At 40.7% G+C, this 16,799-nt stretch overlaps 1 long non-coding RNA gene across 1 annotated transcript in view; it reads left to right on the forward strand.

Annotated features, from left to right (window-relative positions):
• LOC122811998 overlaps positions 1 to 16,799 on the forward strand; it is a 483,074-nt gene that overhangs the window by 389,001 nt on the left and 77,274 nt on the right. The window lies entirely within an intron of this gene.

Genomic DNA, 16,799 nt, shown 5'->3' on the forward strand with positions numbered 1-16,799 from the left:
GAGAAAATAAGCACCATAAACCTTGTCTTGTTCCATTCTTCATTTGTACCTCCAACCAAAATATTTTGATGCCCCTCCACACACTTTGCTGCTTGCCTTTGCCTATTAGCGTGTCTGAAGCTAGATGAATGCTAGTGCAAGACCAAGCACAGAGCCACACCCCATACACCTACCTCTGTCTCTCCAGGAGTTGCTGGTGTTGTAGTCTGCCAGATCATCTCCCTTTTCCAGGACAGGCAAGCCAGCACAGGCCCACTTATTCCCACCCTTCCTGGATGACTCCAGCAGCAACAATAGCTTGAAAATGCTATATCTTCTGGGCTGCAGTCATGACTTCTTTCCCTTTGCATCACAGAGGCAGTATGCCTCCAAACTGATCCCAGGCTATGTTAGTGCATTGATTTTCATACTTTAGCTTACTAGCACTCCCTGTGACAGTAAAGTTAGTTCTTCTCTGCCCATACTGATTATGTTATATTGCAAAAAAAGTGTATATGCAGTTCTTTTATTCCCCAGAACAAGAAAATAGCTCTGTGACATCTTGCATTAAATTGGAGGCCTTATTTAGAATTATCCTGAAGCTGGCCTCCTAGTACAGAACAAGGTATCCCTATACTATTGTAATGACTGGGGTTTGGGATGGGAGCAAGCCACTAGAAAGATAGATTGAAAACATGATTAAGCATCAGAGGGACAGTTTTTGAGAACTGGGAAAAGAGATGATCACCTGATGGTGGAAGCCAGCATTCCACAACCATCTAGCCTGTGGAAAATGCATTTTGACTGTAAGGTCTTACTAGCCAGGAAGGATTAAGAACAACTAATTGACTGTGGGAGTCCCTTTGTATCCGATATTGAGGTGGAAAGAATCAAACTCTATACCTTGGACTACAGGAATCAGCTTGATAACAGCTCAGACCCTTTCACATTCAGTTCTTCTTGAGTGGCACAGAGGTGCCACATAATGCTTGGTTCCCCAGTTTAGGTCATACTTTAAGTGCCTTCAGAGCAAAGTATGAATGCCCTCACTGCTCCCTCCTGGGTTTTTGCTGGGTGTTCTGGTTTCAGCATACATACTAATTCCCTGTTGTATGTGAATTAATAATCTTTCGATTACTCATAGGTGTACATGACATGTTAGAGTCAGTGTGCATGTGTATCATGTCCAGTGATAGAACAGCATCCTGTCTAGAACTAGATTCTTGCCTTGTACCATCTGAGTACTGGTATAAGCTCTGACTCCCCCCCCCCCCACACACACACACACACATAACACACTGAATTAGACAAAATGGGTATCAAGTAAGTCTGTCCTTTCTCCCACAGTGAACTTTATGTCCTCACAATGTGACAAGGCATAGTCACCGTAATTTCAGCTACTTTTTCTTTTCATTTGCTTTTAGTGGCAGTGTTGTGAATCACTGACTTTTTAGACTTTTATTGCAGACAAAGTCTTCACTTTCTTTCCATTGACTTCTTATGATTTGTGTTAACTGTAAGCTGTCAAAATGTTTCTTGCAGTTAATTTACACCTGTTTGTGGATGAAGTGGTTGAATTATAGGTTTGTATTATATCTTCTGATTATGATTCCTAGTAATTTACCTCACCATCCTGCATAATGCTAAGGTGTGATGTTGCCTCTATTTTCCTTGATTGACTTGCTAAATTATACGTAATTAACAATTCGCATGTCACAGATCTGGCCTAGCAGGCTTTCATCAGGATTTTAACATCTGGCCTGGATTTTAGGACCTAAATGTGTCATATAGGCTGAGGCAAATTCCTACAAAAAATGACAATATATTTCAACTGTAGAAACAAGGAGGAACGTTAACTGTCTCCTTGCAACAATGATGCTACCCTCAGTAGCTGCAGATGTACCGCTAATCATTTTTAATTTGGATATTGAATGTGGCAGTTATTTTGTTGTTGTCTCATGGACACTGGATTTAATAAAGGAATATTATAAATTTTGTTCATTATTGGCAGTCTTTGGAGGAGTTATTCACCAAACCCTAACAGTGGATTTTTCTGGTTTTTGAGCGGTTTGCTTACTGCACTGTTTCTGCTTCTCGTTCTTGTTTTTTGAACCTCTAAGCTTATAGACACAAGGTCACTTGGTCTGAAGTGGTAATTTTTCACTCTATAGTAACCACCAGAAAACAAGCAATACACATGGGTTCTTGCACCTTAGTTAAAAAGAAGGGTAGCTTCATACCTGTTAATAAAGAATATATATTTATTTATTTTAACATTATTAACTGGGTAAATGGACGGGTGCATAGACCCTTTTTGGTCACCCAAGCCAGTTGGCAGTGACAGTTTATACTGATAGCTTGCCAGACATCATTGTGGTATTTTGGCAAAATGGTGGCCTCTCTCAACTTATCCTGGGAACTACAGGTCTATTAGTCTCACTTGTATAACTTGCAAGGCTATGGAACATATTATAGCTGAACTAATAAACAACAATATAGGTGAATTTCTATCCATGGGCACATACCAGTTTGGTTTTGTAACAGGCAGATAAATCTTGGTTACCCTTATTAAGTTCTTCAAACAGGTGTCTAGCACCATGGATAAAGAGCATACATGCTATTCTGTCTACCTGAATCTTGCTAAAGCATTCAAAACTATCCCCCATGCTGGCAGTATTGACAAACTCTGCCAACTTAGCATTAAACCATACATAGTTTGCTGGTTATGTAACTGGTTGTTTGATAGAAATTAAAACGTTAAGGGTCTGTACTGAAAAATGTCACCAGTGTTATTCCATGGTGCTCTGTGTTGCCCCCCCCCCCACCTTGGTATATACTTCTCTGATTTGAAAGCTAATATCAGGGGACTCTGGATAACCAAGTTTCCTGATGACTACAATGTGTAGCGGGATTATCAACTTCCATTCTGATACTCAGATTCGATAGAAAGTGCTGTGCCAAACAAATGCATGGTGTGTTAATCATGGGCTTACTGTCAATGCCAGAAACTAAAGCAGAGTTTATTTTGCTAAATCTAATATCACCACCAATAACAACCAGATAACATTCCACTTGTGTGATCCAGTCATTAGAGATTGGAGTATCTATACTGATAACAAATTCTCCTTTAATCGCTACATGTCTACCATGATTAGAAAATCCATCTTCCTTCTATAGGATATCCCTCTTGGTATCTTATCAAGATCCAGAGAAGTTATAGTCCTAGCTTATTTCTCCCTTATTAGGCCCATTATTAAATATAATGCCTCCTTCTGCACCTAACTCTCTAAACATCTAAATTAGCTTAAGACACCTTAATGTTTCCTCATCAAAAAGATGGTCTTAGTACTCATAGCTATTGTGATATACAAAATGTCTAGTCCCTCTACTCAGTCTTGTACAGGCTCCTGAGGGGTGATGTCTGTTTACTGTCTGTGATATAAACATCACTGGATGCTTTGAACTCCTTTGCCTAAATCGAACCAGTAGTAAAGCAAATATCCACTCATGAGAGGTAAACCTATACTGGCATGACAGGTACCATACCAAACGTATTCCATTTCTGGAATAGGCTTCTCCTACATATCAAGTTGTATATGTCTCTGGCAATGTTTAAAACCAGACTGGATGTTTGGATGGCTGGTCATAGATTTTCCCCTGGATATGTGAGGGGCAATATACTTAGCAGGGACTCCATTAATCTCCCACCAATAGTTGGTGATGTGGCTGAGCTTATCAATGGTCTCCTCTGCTCTAAGCTTATTAAGAGCCTGCAAACATATTATTATATACATCAACCATTCAGCTACATTGTTATATATACCTTAAGAATACAGAAGGAAAAAAAATCTTAAACATTAGGTATCATTACTACAGATACCATAGAGATACTGCTGAAAAAGCTTTATAGCTGAAGGAAATGTTCTGTCATTGCTACAGATATGTTAAAGATACAGTTGAAGGAAGTCTTACAGTTGAAAGCAGTTTGCAATATATGGTTGGGCTAAATTGTATGTATACTTAAGCATAGCATACGATACTTGCATGAATCAAACATGCTATAATGAGATTTTTAGAACAATGTAATCAGAGCATTTTAAGTGGTAGAGTATTACATCTAGGTGTGTTTTTCATCTCTATACTCTCAACAGATGTTTCAATATTTTTACCAAATTTCTTGAAAACAGGCACATTTATATTCTCCTGTCAAGTGCTCTAACAATTTTAATCTGAATGCTGGGTACTCTGATGTCCTAAGTTTTGAGGGAGAGCTTTCATTGTTGTAGGGGCAGTTTTGGTGAAAGACTTTTCTCTTAGTGCTTTATTGAATAGAGGTCTCAGTAATGAAGGGTGTCTGCATTAGCTCATCAGAGGGAGCAAGATAAGGTCTTGTATATGAGTTTGTGACTAGGCAAGGGGACTAACCATAGTTATAGTTGAATTTTTTTTTTTTCTGTTTTTGCTGCATCTGTCTGTTTGGCTGCAGTGGTGCAGTAGTAAGCTTTGTCGCCTCACAGCAAGAGGTTCTCTGGTTTGATTCTTGGCTGGAGCGCCTTCTTTACGGAGTCTGCATGTCCTCCCTGAGTCCGAGTGAGTTTTAAAGACCTGCAGGTAGGTGCATGTGTGCGTGCATGCACCTTCTGTGAAAGTTGGGTGCCGGGCTGGCAACTCAACACCGTAAAAACTTCACTTCAAATCAATCTGCGGACTGGTGATCTGCTGTGGTGACCCCTAATGGGAGAAGCCAAAAGTCATTGCTTTTTGTCTATCTGTTTGTCTCTCTGTTGATCATCAGCCCCCTCCAGCCAGTTGGCCCAATCATTCACCAGTCACTAGATGAAGGTTGACCGGGGCATCATTTAGACATCCATTAGGTGTTTTAAAGTTTTTATTGGTTTTACAGCATCATCTCCCCACATGCACTCAGCACAGCCCTGTGGAGGGACATGCAGTGGGCTGATTGCAGGCAATCTTTTCTGCAAGAGGTGTTCCTCCAAATACATCTGCCCATCCGGTGAAGCAGGAGTGGTGATTTCTCGGGTCTCCAACAAGGAAATCACATTAACTCAGTGTTCCTCTGAGTACGCGTAATCCTTCTCAAACATCCAGAGAGGTGAGTGAGACATGCCCCAGTCACTCCTCCCCCTCTCTGCTTGGCTCCTCCTATACCAGGGCCACTAAATGAACCCTAGCCACCTGAGTCACAGTCACAGCTCCATCTCTCTGTACCAGAGAGTTCAGCAGTTTAGTAGTTTCAAAATGTAAAAGTTAGAAAATTTAGGTTTAGGGATACTTGGCAGCCACTGGAAGTAAGTTTACTTTCTGTAGTACCAGGAACTAAAAAATTCCAAGCACCAACATACCCCAAAATTCAAAAGAATAAAAGAACATTGATCCAGGCTAGTATCACCGAGTTTAATCAAGAAGTTAAGCACTTTCATTCCATAATGTAAAGAACTTTCTTCTATAGAAGGTCGTAGCCTGCTATAGGTCCCCAACCATGTCCCAAGACTCTCACTCCATGTTCCTAAGCATCCTGGAAACTATTAGGGTCCAACCCAACCATCTCATACTAGGTGACTTGATCTACCCCTCCATCAAATGGGAAAACTACTCATGCACCAATACACTGGCCCAACACTTCCTGGAATTCATCAATTCCAATGCCCTGGATCAGCTCATTCTTACCACTACTAGAGGAAGTAACATCCTTGACCTAGTTATTACTAACATGAGCAACCATTGCTCTACATCAATAGTCAATTCCTCCCTGGTTAGATCCGACCACAAACTAATCACCATGGAAAACAACATCTCATCCACACCCCCCCGCAAAGGTAACCACAATGAAAAACTTCTCCAAAGCTGACTTTGGGCCCCTAAAAACAGAGGTGGCTAACTTCACGGCACCCATGTCAATGGAAATTAGAGCCAGCTATAAAGGCAGAATTGTGGCAGACACTAAAAACAACCACAAAGCCTTCTATAGTTATATCAAGAATTTCCACGACAATACCCAGGTTTGCTCTGAGTTACTGCACAATGGTACCTCCTATACTGAGCCAACAGATATTGCCAACATACTGGCCAACAGATTCAGTGCCAACTTAACCCCTCTCTCCCCCCTAAAGGACCAATCTCAATACCGGAAGAATGCCAGACACCCTGCATTACTGCAGCACAGGTTAAAGCTGCACTGTCCAAGGCCAAGAATACAGCTTCCATGGGACCCGGCAACATCTCTGGATGTGTTCTACATGAACTACAATGTATACTGGCACCACATCTGTGTGCCCTGTTCAGTCATAGCTTCACCTCAGGCATTGTCCCTACCAAATGGCGCACTGCTACAGTCATCCCTCTCCATAAAGGGAGAACAACTACAGACCCTGGGAATTATCACCCCATTAGCCTGACGAGTCTGATATGTAAGACTATGGAGCATATCATTATGGACCTAATTAACAAGGATATAGGGAATCTCCAAACTCTAGAGCCCATACAATTTGGTTTTGTGAAAGGTAGATCATGCCTGCTCAACCGGGTTGACTTCATTGAGTAGCTGTGGATGAGGGCAAGGCAGTTCATACAGCCTACCGTGATCTGGCCAAGGCCTTTGATACCATTCCCCACTCAGGAATTACTGATAAACTCACCAAACTAGGCATAAACCCCTATATCACTAGGTGGGTTGCAAATTGGCTCACAGATAGAACCCACAGTGTGAAAGTAGAGGACTCCAAGTCAGACTGCCTACCAGTCACGAGTGGAGTCCCAGAGGGATCGGTTCAGGGTCCTGTCCTGTTTAGCGTCTACTTCTCAGAAGTCCAGGCCAACACGAAGAAACTCTGGATGACCAAGTTCGCAGATGGCTGGAAGCTGGGAGCCATTATTAACCCCCCAGGTGATGTAGACATTTTACAGAAAGGCCTCACTGAGATCAATGACTGGTGTTGAAATCATGGCCTTAAGCTTAATGCCAAAAAATGCGTCATCATCCCCTTTGGGAAAAACTCGGTTCCCACTAATTACCACATCGATGGAAGCCCACTGAACACTGAAGGCGTTATAAGAGATCTGGGGACACAGGTTGACAGCAACCTCTCCTTCGACCAAGGGTTTTGCATCCAGGAATAAAGGGGTCATCATCTCTCTTCCCTCATTAGGCCAATCACCGAGTACAATGCCCCATTTTTCATGTACCTCACTAGACACATGCAACAGCTGGAAAGGCCACAAAAGTACCTCACAAAGAGGATCCTAGGCCTTAAACACATGTCCTACATGGACAGACAAAAAAACTCCAGCTATTATCTGTCTCATATTGTCTACTAAGAGGAGATCTCTGCTTGCCTTACAAAGCCATGTCTGACCCAGCTCTGTTAGAAATGCTACATCTAAAGAAATCCTAATCCCTCTGCACCACACGCTCCTGAGACCGCAACCTCATTACCACAATCAACAGAACATGCTGGAGGGACAGGTTTATAACCCAGAGACTGCCCATGCTCTGGAATAGACTTTCCATACATGTGAAGCAGAGCACCTCACTGGCCTCTTCAAGAGAAATCTTGATGAGTGGATGGGAAATAGAAAGTTCACCCTGGGGATCACTCCAGTGGCTCTACTTGATAGAAGCACTGGGAACTAATTTCGGGCGGCACGATGCCAGGGCACTTTTACGGGTGAGGGTTGTAAACGCTCCAGGGCCATTAGCCTAGTACACACCTATGAACACATGAACTTCTTTAGAACTGAAGCCTGGACCAGCGTTCTTTTGTTCTTATTTTCTGTAGTACCTGTCAATAGTGTTCCCTTGTGTAAGCTAAGGAAATAAAATGACAATTTTTTTGTTGTAGTTTACTTAGTTACATTACTTAGAAAACTAACAAAAAAGTAAACCATGTACAAAAATATAAAGGGTTTTTAGTTTGATAGTCACAAGGAAGAAAAAAAGGTTTTGTATAATCTCTTTTCTACAGAATAATCTATCTTTAAGATTATAATACTGTATTATTAGAGAAAAGTGTCCCATAGCTGTTATTATAGTAAACATATACACAGTATGCACTTTGTTTGAGAAAATTTAGTGCAAACTGTCTGAGTCCATTTGCTGTCACATGGCTGATTTTTTTCAATGAAAGTGTGAACTGTAATCAATACTGTGTCCAGATCTTTGTCAAATAGTTCCCCGGAAATATACTGGAAAGGGAGTGAGGGGTCTAAAATGCATGGTAATTATCTGTCAGACATATGGGACTGACCTTGCCTGCCATCCAATGAGTTAACGAAACTCCGAATTTGCAGTAGCTTGTTTACCATAAAGTCAGGCTTTTGTGACTCTTTTAACAGCTAAACAGAACAAAAGATCTGTCTCTGTCTCTGTCTCTGGTAGGAAGGATTTATTTTTTGCAGTGTTTTTAACCCCTTTCCCTTCTTATGAAAAGGAGGAAGCACTAAAAATGAATGAAGATTAAAAAAACAGAGACATGACTTCAGTGCTCTCACATTTCAACACCTCAGCTAGTAACTGGCATTATGCTGATGCACTTAATACTTTCAGCCTTCACACTGCCTGTGATGTGTGATAGCAAGTAGGTAAATTATAAGGTAGTCCATGCTTTGTTAGTGTGTTGCTAGCTAGGTATCTATTGTTACAGAGGAAAACCTCTGAGATGTGGTAAACTAGGCACAGCACAGACAATTTTGGGTCCGATTCAGAAAGTTCTGTGCTTTGCCGCACCATAAAAGGTGGCTAAGCACCGTTTAATGGTCATTTGCATTTCATAAAATTACTTTACACTTAATTGGACCAGCTTATGACTTGTGCAGATGGGTTGTGCTCAGTGATGTCTTGCCTGATTCACAAATATATTCCTGTAGTGCTCAGCTGCAGAGGTGCACTACATACTGAAACATTACCAGTACCATTCAAAAATGTGCATGCAATACAATCAACCTTTCAACCTGCAGACATTGAAAATAGGAGCAAAGGTGCTTGAAAACTGTAGACAGAAAAGACAGATAAGTATTTTCATAAAACAGTGGATGAAGGGAAAGTGGTATACACTGCATAGTTCGACCTGGTCAAAGCTTTTGACACAATTCCCCACTCAGGCATAGTAGAAAAGCTAAGTAAACTGGAAATAAACCACTATGTCACCCACTGGATTGCCAACTACCTCACAGATAAGACACAGATAATTAAAATGGGGGAAGTTACCTCCACAAAGAGATCAGTCATCAGTGAAGTTCACCCAGGGTTCTGTGCTGGACCTCTCCTGTTTGGCATCTACTTTTCTGAAGTAAAAGCCAATACCAAAGGGCTTTGGCTGACTAAGTGTGTAGATGCCTGCAAGCTAGGTGCAGTCATTGAATCCCTAAATGAATTAGCTATCCTGCAGGAAGGTTCATCTTAAATAAATAACTGTTGCCAAAATCGTGAACTGAAACTAAATGGCAAAAAAATGCATTATTGTATCCTTTGGGAAGTCATCTACACCAGGGAACTACCACATTGACAATGTGCCTCTAAGAATTGACCTAGTTGTTCAGGATTTGGAAACGTATGTGAACAGTCATCTAACTTTTGACACACATGTGTCTATTCTTGTAAGAAAGTCCTTCTATATTGTACAACTTATAAACAAAGGGATTGTGTCTATTTAAGGGATGTCATTGTTTCCCTTTACTCAGTCCTCATTAGCCAGTCATTGAATATAATGCCCCTTTTGGTATGTATCTGTTCAGATACATGCAGCAACTGAAACACCCATAGAGATACCCTTCTGAAAGGATACAAGGCCTAAACAACATGTTCTACATAGACCAACTCAAAGCTGTCACTATATGGTATCCTACAGCCTGCTAAGAGGTGACTTGTGTCTGGCATACAAGGTGTGATGTCCCTCCTCTGGGCCAGTGATCAAGGAGCCTCAATCCTCACCACTGCCACTGGTGGGGAACATTCACTGAGAAAGAAAATAGGCACACGCAGTATTTTCAGATGCAGCTCTCTGCACCAAGCACAGTTTTCATTAAGAGCACACAGGGAATGCACACTCCATTCCTGGGGCTGGACCTCCTCTCCAGGCCCCAAATTAGACTCCACAGTGACCACCTCAGAGTTGAGTTCTCAGCCAGGTGTTCCAAGCCAAGTCCTCCACCACCCTCTCTGTATCCTTGTTTCAAGTAGCTGACACACACTCTCTTTGAGAATTGATTTTCACACACACACACACACACACACACACACACACACACACACACACACACACACACACACCTGAGAAAGGCTGGCACAGATTTGCTCATTACGCCATCTCCACCCAGACTATAAGGTAGATATTGCCACCAGAAGACCCCTAAAGCAAGCTACTCTAAGGCTGTTACCAGGGTAACCAATTATACTTAGTAAATACTTTTACAAATGGTAATGTTCAACCAAGTAGCAAAACTTTCAGGAACATGAAGCCACAGTGCCACTAACTAAATGCAAGTGCTCTCAAAGGTTAAAATATTTTGTAAAAAAACAGCCACAATGAAAGGTTTAGATATATTTAAAAAATATATGACAATACTTCATATATATCCACAATAAACACCAGATTTTCAATTCACAGGAAATATTCACAATGGAAAGATTCAGACAGATACAGAAAAACAACATTTAGCTATTCTCACTATATTTTCCTAACTGACTGAAGAATTACTGTTCCCTACTTTCTTGCTAGAGCAAGGCAAGATGACGTGGGTGAGTGCCTTTGGTGTCAATTCCAATAGCAGAGTGCTGAGTGCTTCTAGCACCTCTCACTAGTATCTAAATACAATTTCAGTGCTGGCTACAGAATGACATCATATCTGGTCACCTGACTCTGTGGTTCCCACACTACCCCCAACCTAGCAACTGATCCAGGATTTGGCACAGATGTGTCACAATACACCCACAGGACTTTGCTAAGGTTTAATACAGTATCTGGAAACTATAAAACAATTCCAACACTTCTACCTTTCCTGCAGAAAGGCTTTTCATAGACATTGCGTCTTTGGCTGCATTCAGACCTGTGAGATAGAATCTTTATGGTCTAAACCAAAATCATTTAATTTCAGACTATTTTTCTTAAGGTTAGCTGGGCTGAACGTAACCCCTTCCATTCCAGTATCTTCTGCTAAAATATGTACATTCAGCAGTTACAAAATACAGCCTGACATACATGTATATTTCTTTTCTGTCCAGTAGGACCCACTGTTGATATATTTTTAACATAAGCAGCTTTACAAAAACATTTTTAACTTAAGCATCTGTGCAAATCAGTTTGCTATTCAAATGACATATAATTATTTACAAAACTCCAGCTAGCTATGCTGGCATATGTTACACATGCACTGCCCTACTGTCTCTGGCACAGGTGGCACTATGTCACTTCATCAGACAAGGCATCCTCTGACCCATTACTGATGGATTTCCTGCACATTAGCAAGTGTGATGTCCCCAATCTGGGCCAGTGATCAAGGAGCCTCAAGCCTCACCACTGACACTGCAGAGGGACATTCCCTTAGAATACAAATGGATACAGTCAGTATTTCCAGATGCACACCTCTCTGCATCAAGCACAGTTTCCCTTAAGAGCACCCACGGAACACACCCAGCCCGGGGTTTGGGTGTCTCTATTTGTCACTCTCCAGAGATTTGATTTGCACACACATACACACACACACACACACACACACACACACACACACACACACACCTGGGAAAGGCTGTCACAGATCCACCTGCTGTGACCCCTTCTGCTCAGACTATAAGGTAGTTATCACTGCCACCAGAACCCCTGCCAGCTACTTTAAGGCTCTTAAAAGGGTACTCAATTATACAGAGTGAAATTAGTATTAATACAAATGGTAATGTTGCCCAAACAGCCGGGCTTTCAGGAGTGGCCACAATTATCACCAAATAAATATATGCAAATACTCTCAAAGCTTAATGGTTTTCTATAAAAGACCAGCCAAAATGAAAAGTTTAAATATATTTAATAATAAATAATAAAAGAGCAAGAAAATACTAAATATCTATTTACAGTAAACACCAGAGTTTCAGCCATAGGAGAACAATGATAGAAAGTCTTACACAGTTATAGAAAAACAGTACTTCTAGTCTTACTGTTCCCTAGTTAAGTTACTTACTACCACAAGGCAGGATGGGTGAGTGGTCCTTGTTGTCATATGCAAGGCAGAATACAGAATGCTGAGAACAATCTCCTACTAATATCTAAATATTATTTCTGAGTTGATTACACAATGACATCACATCTGGTAATCTGACTCTGTTTCCCACACTCACCAACACTAGAAGCTGAGAGAATTTTAGCACCTATGTGTTACCATACACACAGACAGAGCTTTGCTCAGATCTCGTGGAAGTCATAAAACCATAAACACTTACTTTTTTCCTACAGGGGCTACCAACTATTCTCTAGCACAGACATTGCATCTCTGATTCCATTCAAAACTGTGGGACAACATCTTTATGGCTTAATCCATAAAGTAATTTAATATCAGATATATTTTAAAGTTTGTTGCAGCTGGATTGTGATTAACCTCTGCTCTGCCAGTATCCTCTGTTGAAACATATACATTTAATTCAGTTACAGTAATGCATGCACATTTCTTTTCCTTCCAGCAGGGCACACTGTTGATACATTTTAACACAAGCAAACCTCACAGATACATTTTCAGTACAAGCATCTGTACAAATCAGTTTGATATACAAATTACATATATTTATTTACAAAATTCCAGCTAGCTGTGCTGGCATATATTACAAATCCACTGTCCTGTTTCTCCTGGCATGGCTAGCAGTACCACCTATTGTCACAGCAAGTCAAATGACACACTAAATACTCTGTCTAGGGATCTAAACGTCTTCTGCAACATCAACAGAACAGTTTGGAAGGACAGGTATATCTCACAAAGGATACCACTGTTGTGGAACAGACTCCCCATCCATATAAAACAGTTTATCCCTGTCCATTTTCAAGCACAACCTAGATCTGTGGATGGGAAAATTTATCCCAGGACAGCTTCCTGTACTACTAATGGATGGGGGCAGCTCCTAAATGCTTTATTACATACACATATCCCTTTAAATTATCTATGGTATGATTCCAGTTGTGCTGATTATGAGAATGGGATGGTCAGTCTATAACCAAATGTGATATATTATTTTGAGCACAAAAAGGGAAATTGCCTAGGCTTAAAATACTTTGAAAAGGCAGCTAGCCTAGTACTTACCTATGAACCTATAAAAGTAGGAACATCCAGCTAAAAATCTGGACATCTAATTAACATAAAATTTGAATAGCAAATAGCACATAACTCTTCCCATTTCCAGTAGGAATGTGGGATACTACTTGTAAACTCGTTTAAAAACAGACTGACAAAAACAATAGAAAAAATATAAGCATGTCATCAGAGAAACAGCATAAAATATGCAGACTTTAATGAACTGCATTGCAAAAGATACAAAGATATGCTATAAAATATATACACATTGACATATGCAAAAATATGCTACAACATTTAGTTTGAAAAGAAGTTTACAAGGTCAAAACATGAATAGAAAGACCAGAGTTGCGCTTAGCAGAGCTTTTTTGAAAAAAACATAGCAATAATGACTGAGATGGTTTATGCTACAGAAATAACAGCATATCATTATATACAGAGGTTTGACGACATTAGAAGAGGCAAGTTAGAATAATTGCAGGAAAGGATACCATGGGGAGAAGACAGAGAAATTGAGAGAGATGCCTGCAGATGGAAGAAAGAAGAGAAGTGTGAGAGATATGTAAAGTGAAGAAGTTTGGTAGGATGAATGAGAGGCAGTAAGTGAGGGGATGACAAGATGAGATATGGAAAGAAGGATGACATAAGGATAAAGGGGTGTGATAGAGCTGCAGGGCTAATGTCATGTGACCTGTGTGACTACAGCTGCACTCTGTTTGGGTGAAGAAATGTTCCTTAAACTGTTGTCTGAAGTCTGAGTATATTTGGACACCTCTGATTGAGAGTGGAATGGAGTCCATAGGGACAGCTGAGAGGTACGAGTACAAGTACACTCTTCAAACATGTAAACTGTGTAGCTAAAGCAAATCTCAGCATGTAATTCCCATGTTGTATATTTTATTAATAAAGTTGTAGCCACTCTGCTGAGCAACATGGAAAGTGCTACTTTTTCAGGCAAGTGTCACATTTCTCATGGCAATTGCTTGCAGAGAGACAGGGGACAGCTTTATTGTATGCCTTGTGGCTCACCATAACACCAAACCAGCCATTCATTTTTCAGAATGGAGTTTTTCAGTTTACATAAGTTATGGGCACTTACAAAAATGATAGAGCTGTAAGAATGCCCATATTTACAAAGCTTTAGGGCATATACCATAGGTATTAGGACTGCCTGGCAGGTAAATCATTCAAAGGCTGCCTTCCCATTCTTTCTGTTTCCATCATACACCACATCACTGCCTGTCTCCAGTTTTGAGGATTGCAAAAAGCTAAGCCCAAGTGTGAGTGAAAGAAATATGAGAGAAAACAAAGAGAAAGAGTTAAAAATGTGTGGGATGGAGAAAGAGCATGTCACTGAAGATGGAAGTTCTTCTTTCAGATCTCTCATTATGGTAAGTGCTGTTAACTTTTGTGGCTCATAAGAAGAGTTCCATTTCCAGTAATCTCTATTTATTTTATTTAACATTTGTTTACTGGGAACAAAGCCAGTTTTCAGCAGAGACCCGGGGAGAAATGCTCCAGATGCATGTCTTTGTAATGTGGGAGGATACCAGAGAAATCAGAGGAAACCCACACGAACGCAGGGAGGACATGCAGACTCTGCACAGAAGGCACCCCAGCCAAGAATCAAACCCGAGAACCTCTTGCTGTGAGGCAACAATGCTACTGCTGCACCACTGCGCCATAAATCAGAGTCCCTAACTAATCCACCTGGGAAACTATTCTCATGAGAACATAAGCCATCTGACAGTTGCAGAATTTGGTGTCTCACAAATGTTAAGGAAAAAACAGGATTTTGCCACATAGACTTTCTAAAGTGGCTCTACAGAGTAAAACTCTAATGAAATGAGCTATCAGATTCAATGATAAAGTTTTTCCATGTTTATTAAAACAAAAACAATATAGTTCACAAACTATCTAGAAGGGGTATGCTTGGAAATGTTCTTCATAAACTGGGACTTGACAAAGTACACAAAGAGCAGATTGCCCTTCCTCCACAATTCAGTTTAGGTCACATAAAATCTACGCTGTATGTAGGCATCCATATAGTAAAGGAAGTGTTTGTCTTGATTTGGATACTCTGGAAAGAGCACTGGTAAGTTGACAGAGTGGTTCAAATTAGATTTAGTATCAAACCTGGGAATGAAGGAGCAGGTTAATCCTAAGACCATCACTCTTTGTGAAAAAACAGATACGGAGGCTTGACCACAAAGTTGGAGCTCTGAAATATTCTTATCAGAAGCAACAGCTTCTAAGAAGAGAGTCTTAAGTTTCAAGATAAGACTTTTGAGCTAGCTGAGGCTGTGGGCTCAGAGGGGGGAAGGGCCAGTATCTTGAGCATGAAGTAAATATCTGACGGTGGAACTAGGCCTCTCAATGTAGTCATGAGTTGGAAGGTCCCATGGAAAAAGTACTTAGAAACCTTCAGTACCTGGCATGAAAATTAGAACTTGCAGCCATGTACACTTTAGCAGACACTAGTTCAGGCTGAAAAAAGAAAAAAAAAAAAAAATCAGCATATAGTGCAAGACATGGAGTAGGTGCAGAGGAGGGGCCTAAGCCCTCTACCAGTGTTACATTTGTAAAACATGAGTCAAATTTTCCTTGTATGCTTTTTGACGTGTATAGTCTCTGTGCATACAAAATGGTAGTCTGAAAATTCTTAATACTTAGCTGTTTTCTGAATTAGAGCAGCCAAGCATTCAACTTCAGAGCATACAGACATAGGTGATATTTGCCAAAAGGGCCAGGAAAACACTGGGGTCTGGAGGAGGTCAAGCTAAAGTTGAAAACAAGTCTGCCTTGCCCAGAATGCAGCAATAAGAATGTCTTTGGTTTTATGCAATCTGGCTTTATAGATAAACCTAATCTTTATAGGAGATAGGGGAAAAATAAAGAGAAGGCCATATGGCCATGAGTGAGATAGGGCACCCTTTGTCTGACCTCCTAGCAGTGGAATCAAGATACTTGGTGTTGTTTGGTGAGACAAAGGGGACACACACAAAGAAGTCCTAGTTGTGAAAGATCTTGGGCAGTCTGGAACTTAGTATACACTCATAGGGAATAAGAAGGAAACAACGTAACCCACTGTCTAGAGAACTGACCATTGTGGGAATATGTGTTACTACCAGGAAATGTTCCAGTCAGATCACCCACTGCTATATATGCATATTCTTGGTAAAATGGATAAGAATGAGTAATTCCTTGTTTTTCATTGTACCAGAGCTTTGCAGTCTTATAGGGCTGGATAAAGAATACTCCATGGGAAGAGAGACCTAAAAAGAGGAACACAATAACTGCTCTCATCTCTGGGATGTTGATATGAAGGTGAGGGTTTCTGAGGCATCCAGATTTTAGGTTCCTTAGACTGTCTGCTGACTAATAATGCATCTCCCACCTTAGGGCAGATGTGTTGGTCATCCCTGTCACCTGAGGAGTCTGAAGTTGGAAAAGTTTCCTTACCTAGAGATTGGTAAGATCTAGGCATCAGACTAAGTGGTAATAGCAAATACTGTATATTTGACTAGGATGGAGAAGAG

This window comes from Protopterus annectens, chromosome 1.part1 (genome assembly GCF_019279795.1).
Source record: "Protopterus annectens isolate FY-2018-M chromosome 1.part1, PAN1.0, whole genome shotgun sequence".
Lineage (NCBI taxonomy): Eukaryota > Metazoa > Chordata > Ceratodontiformes > Protopteridae > Protopterus > Protopterus annectens.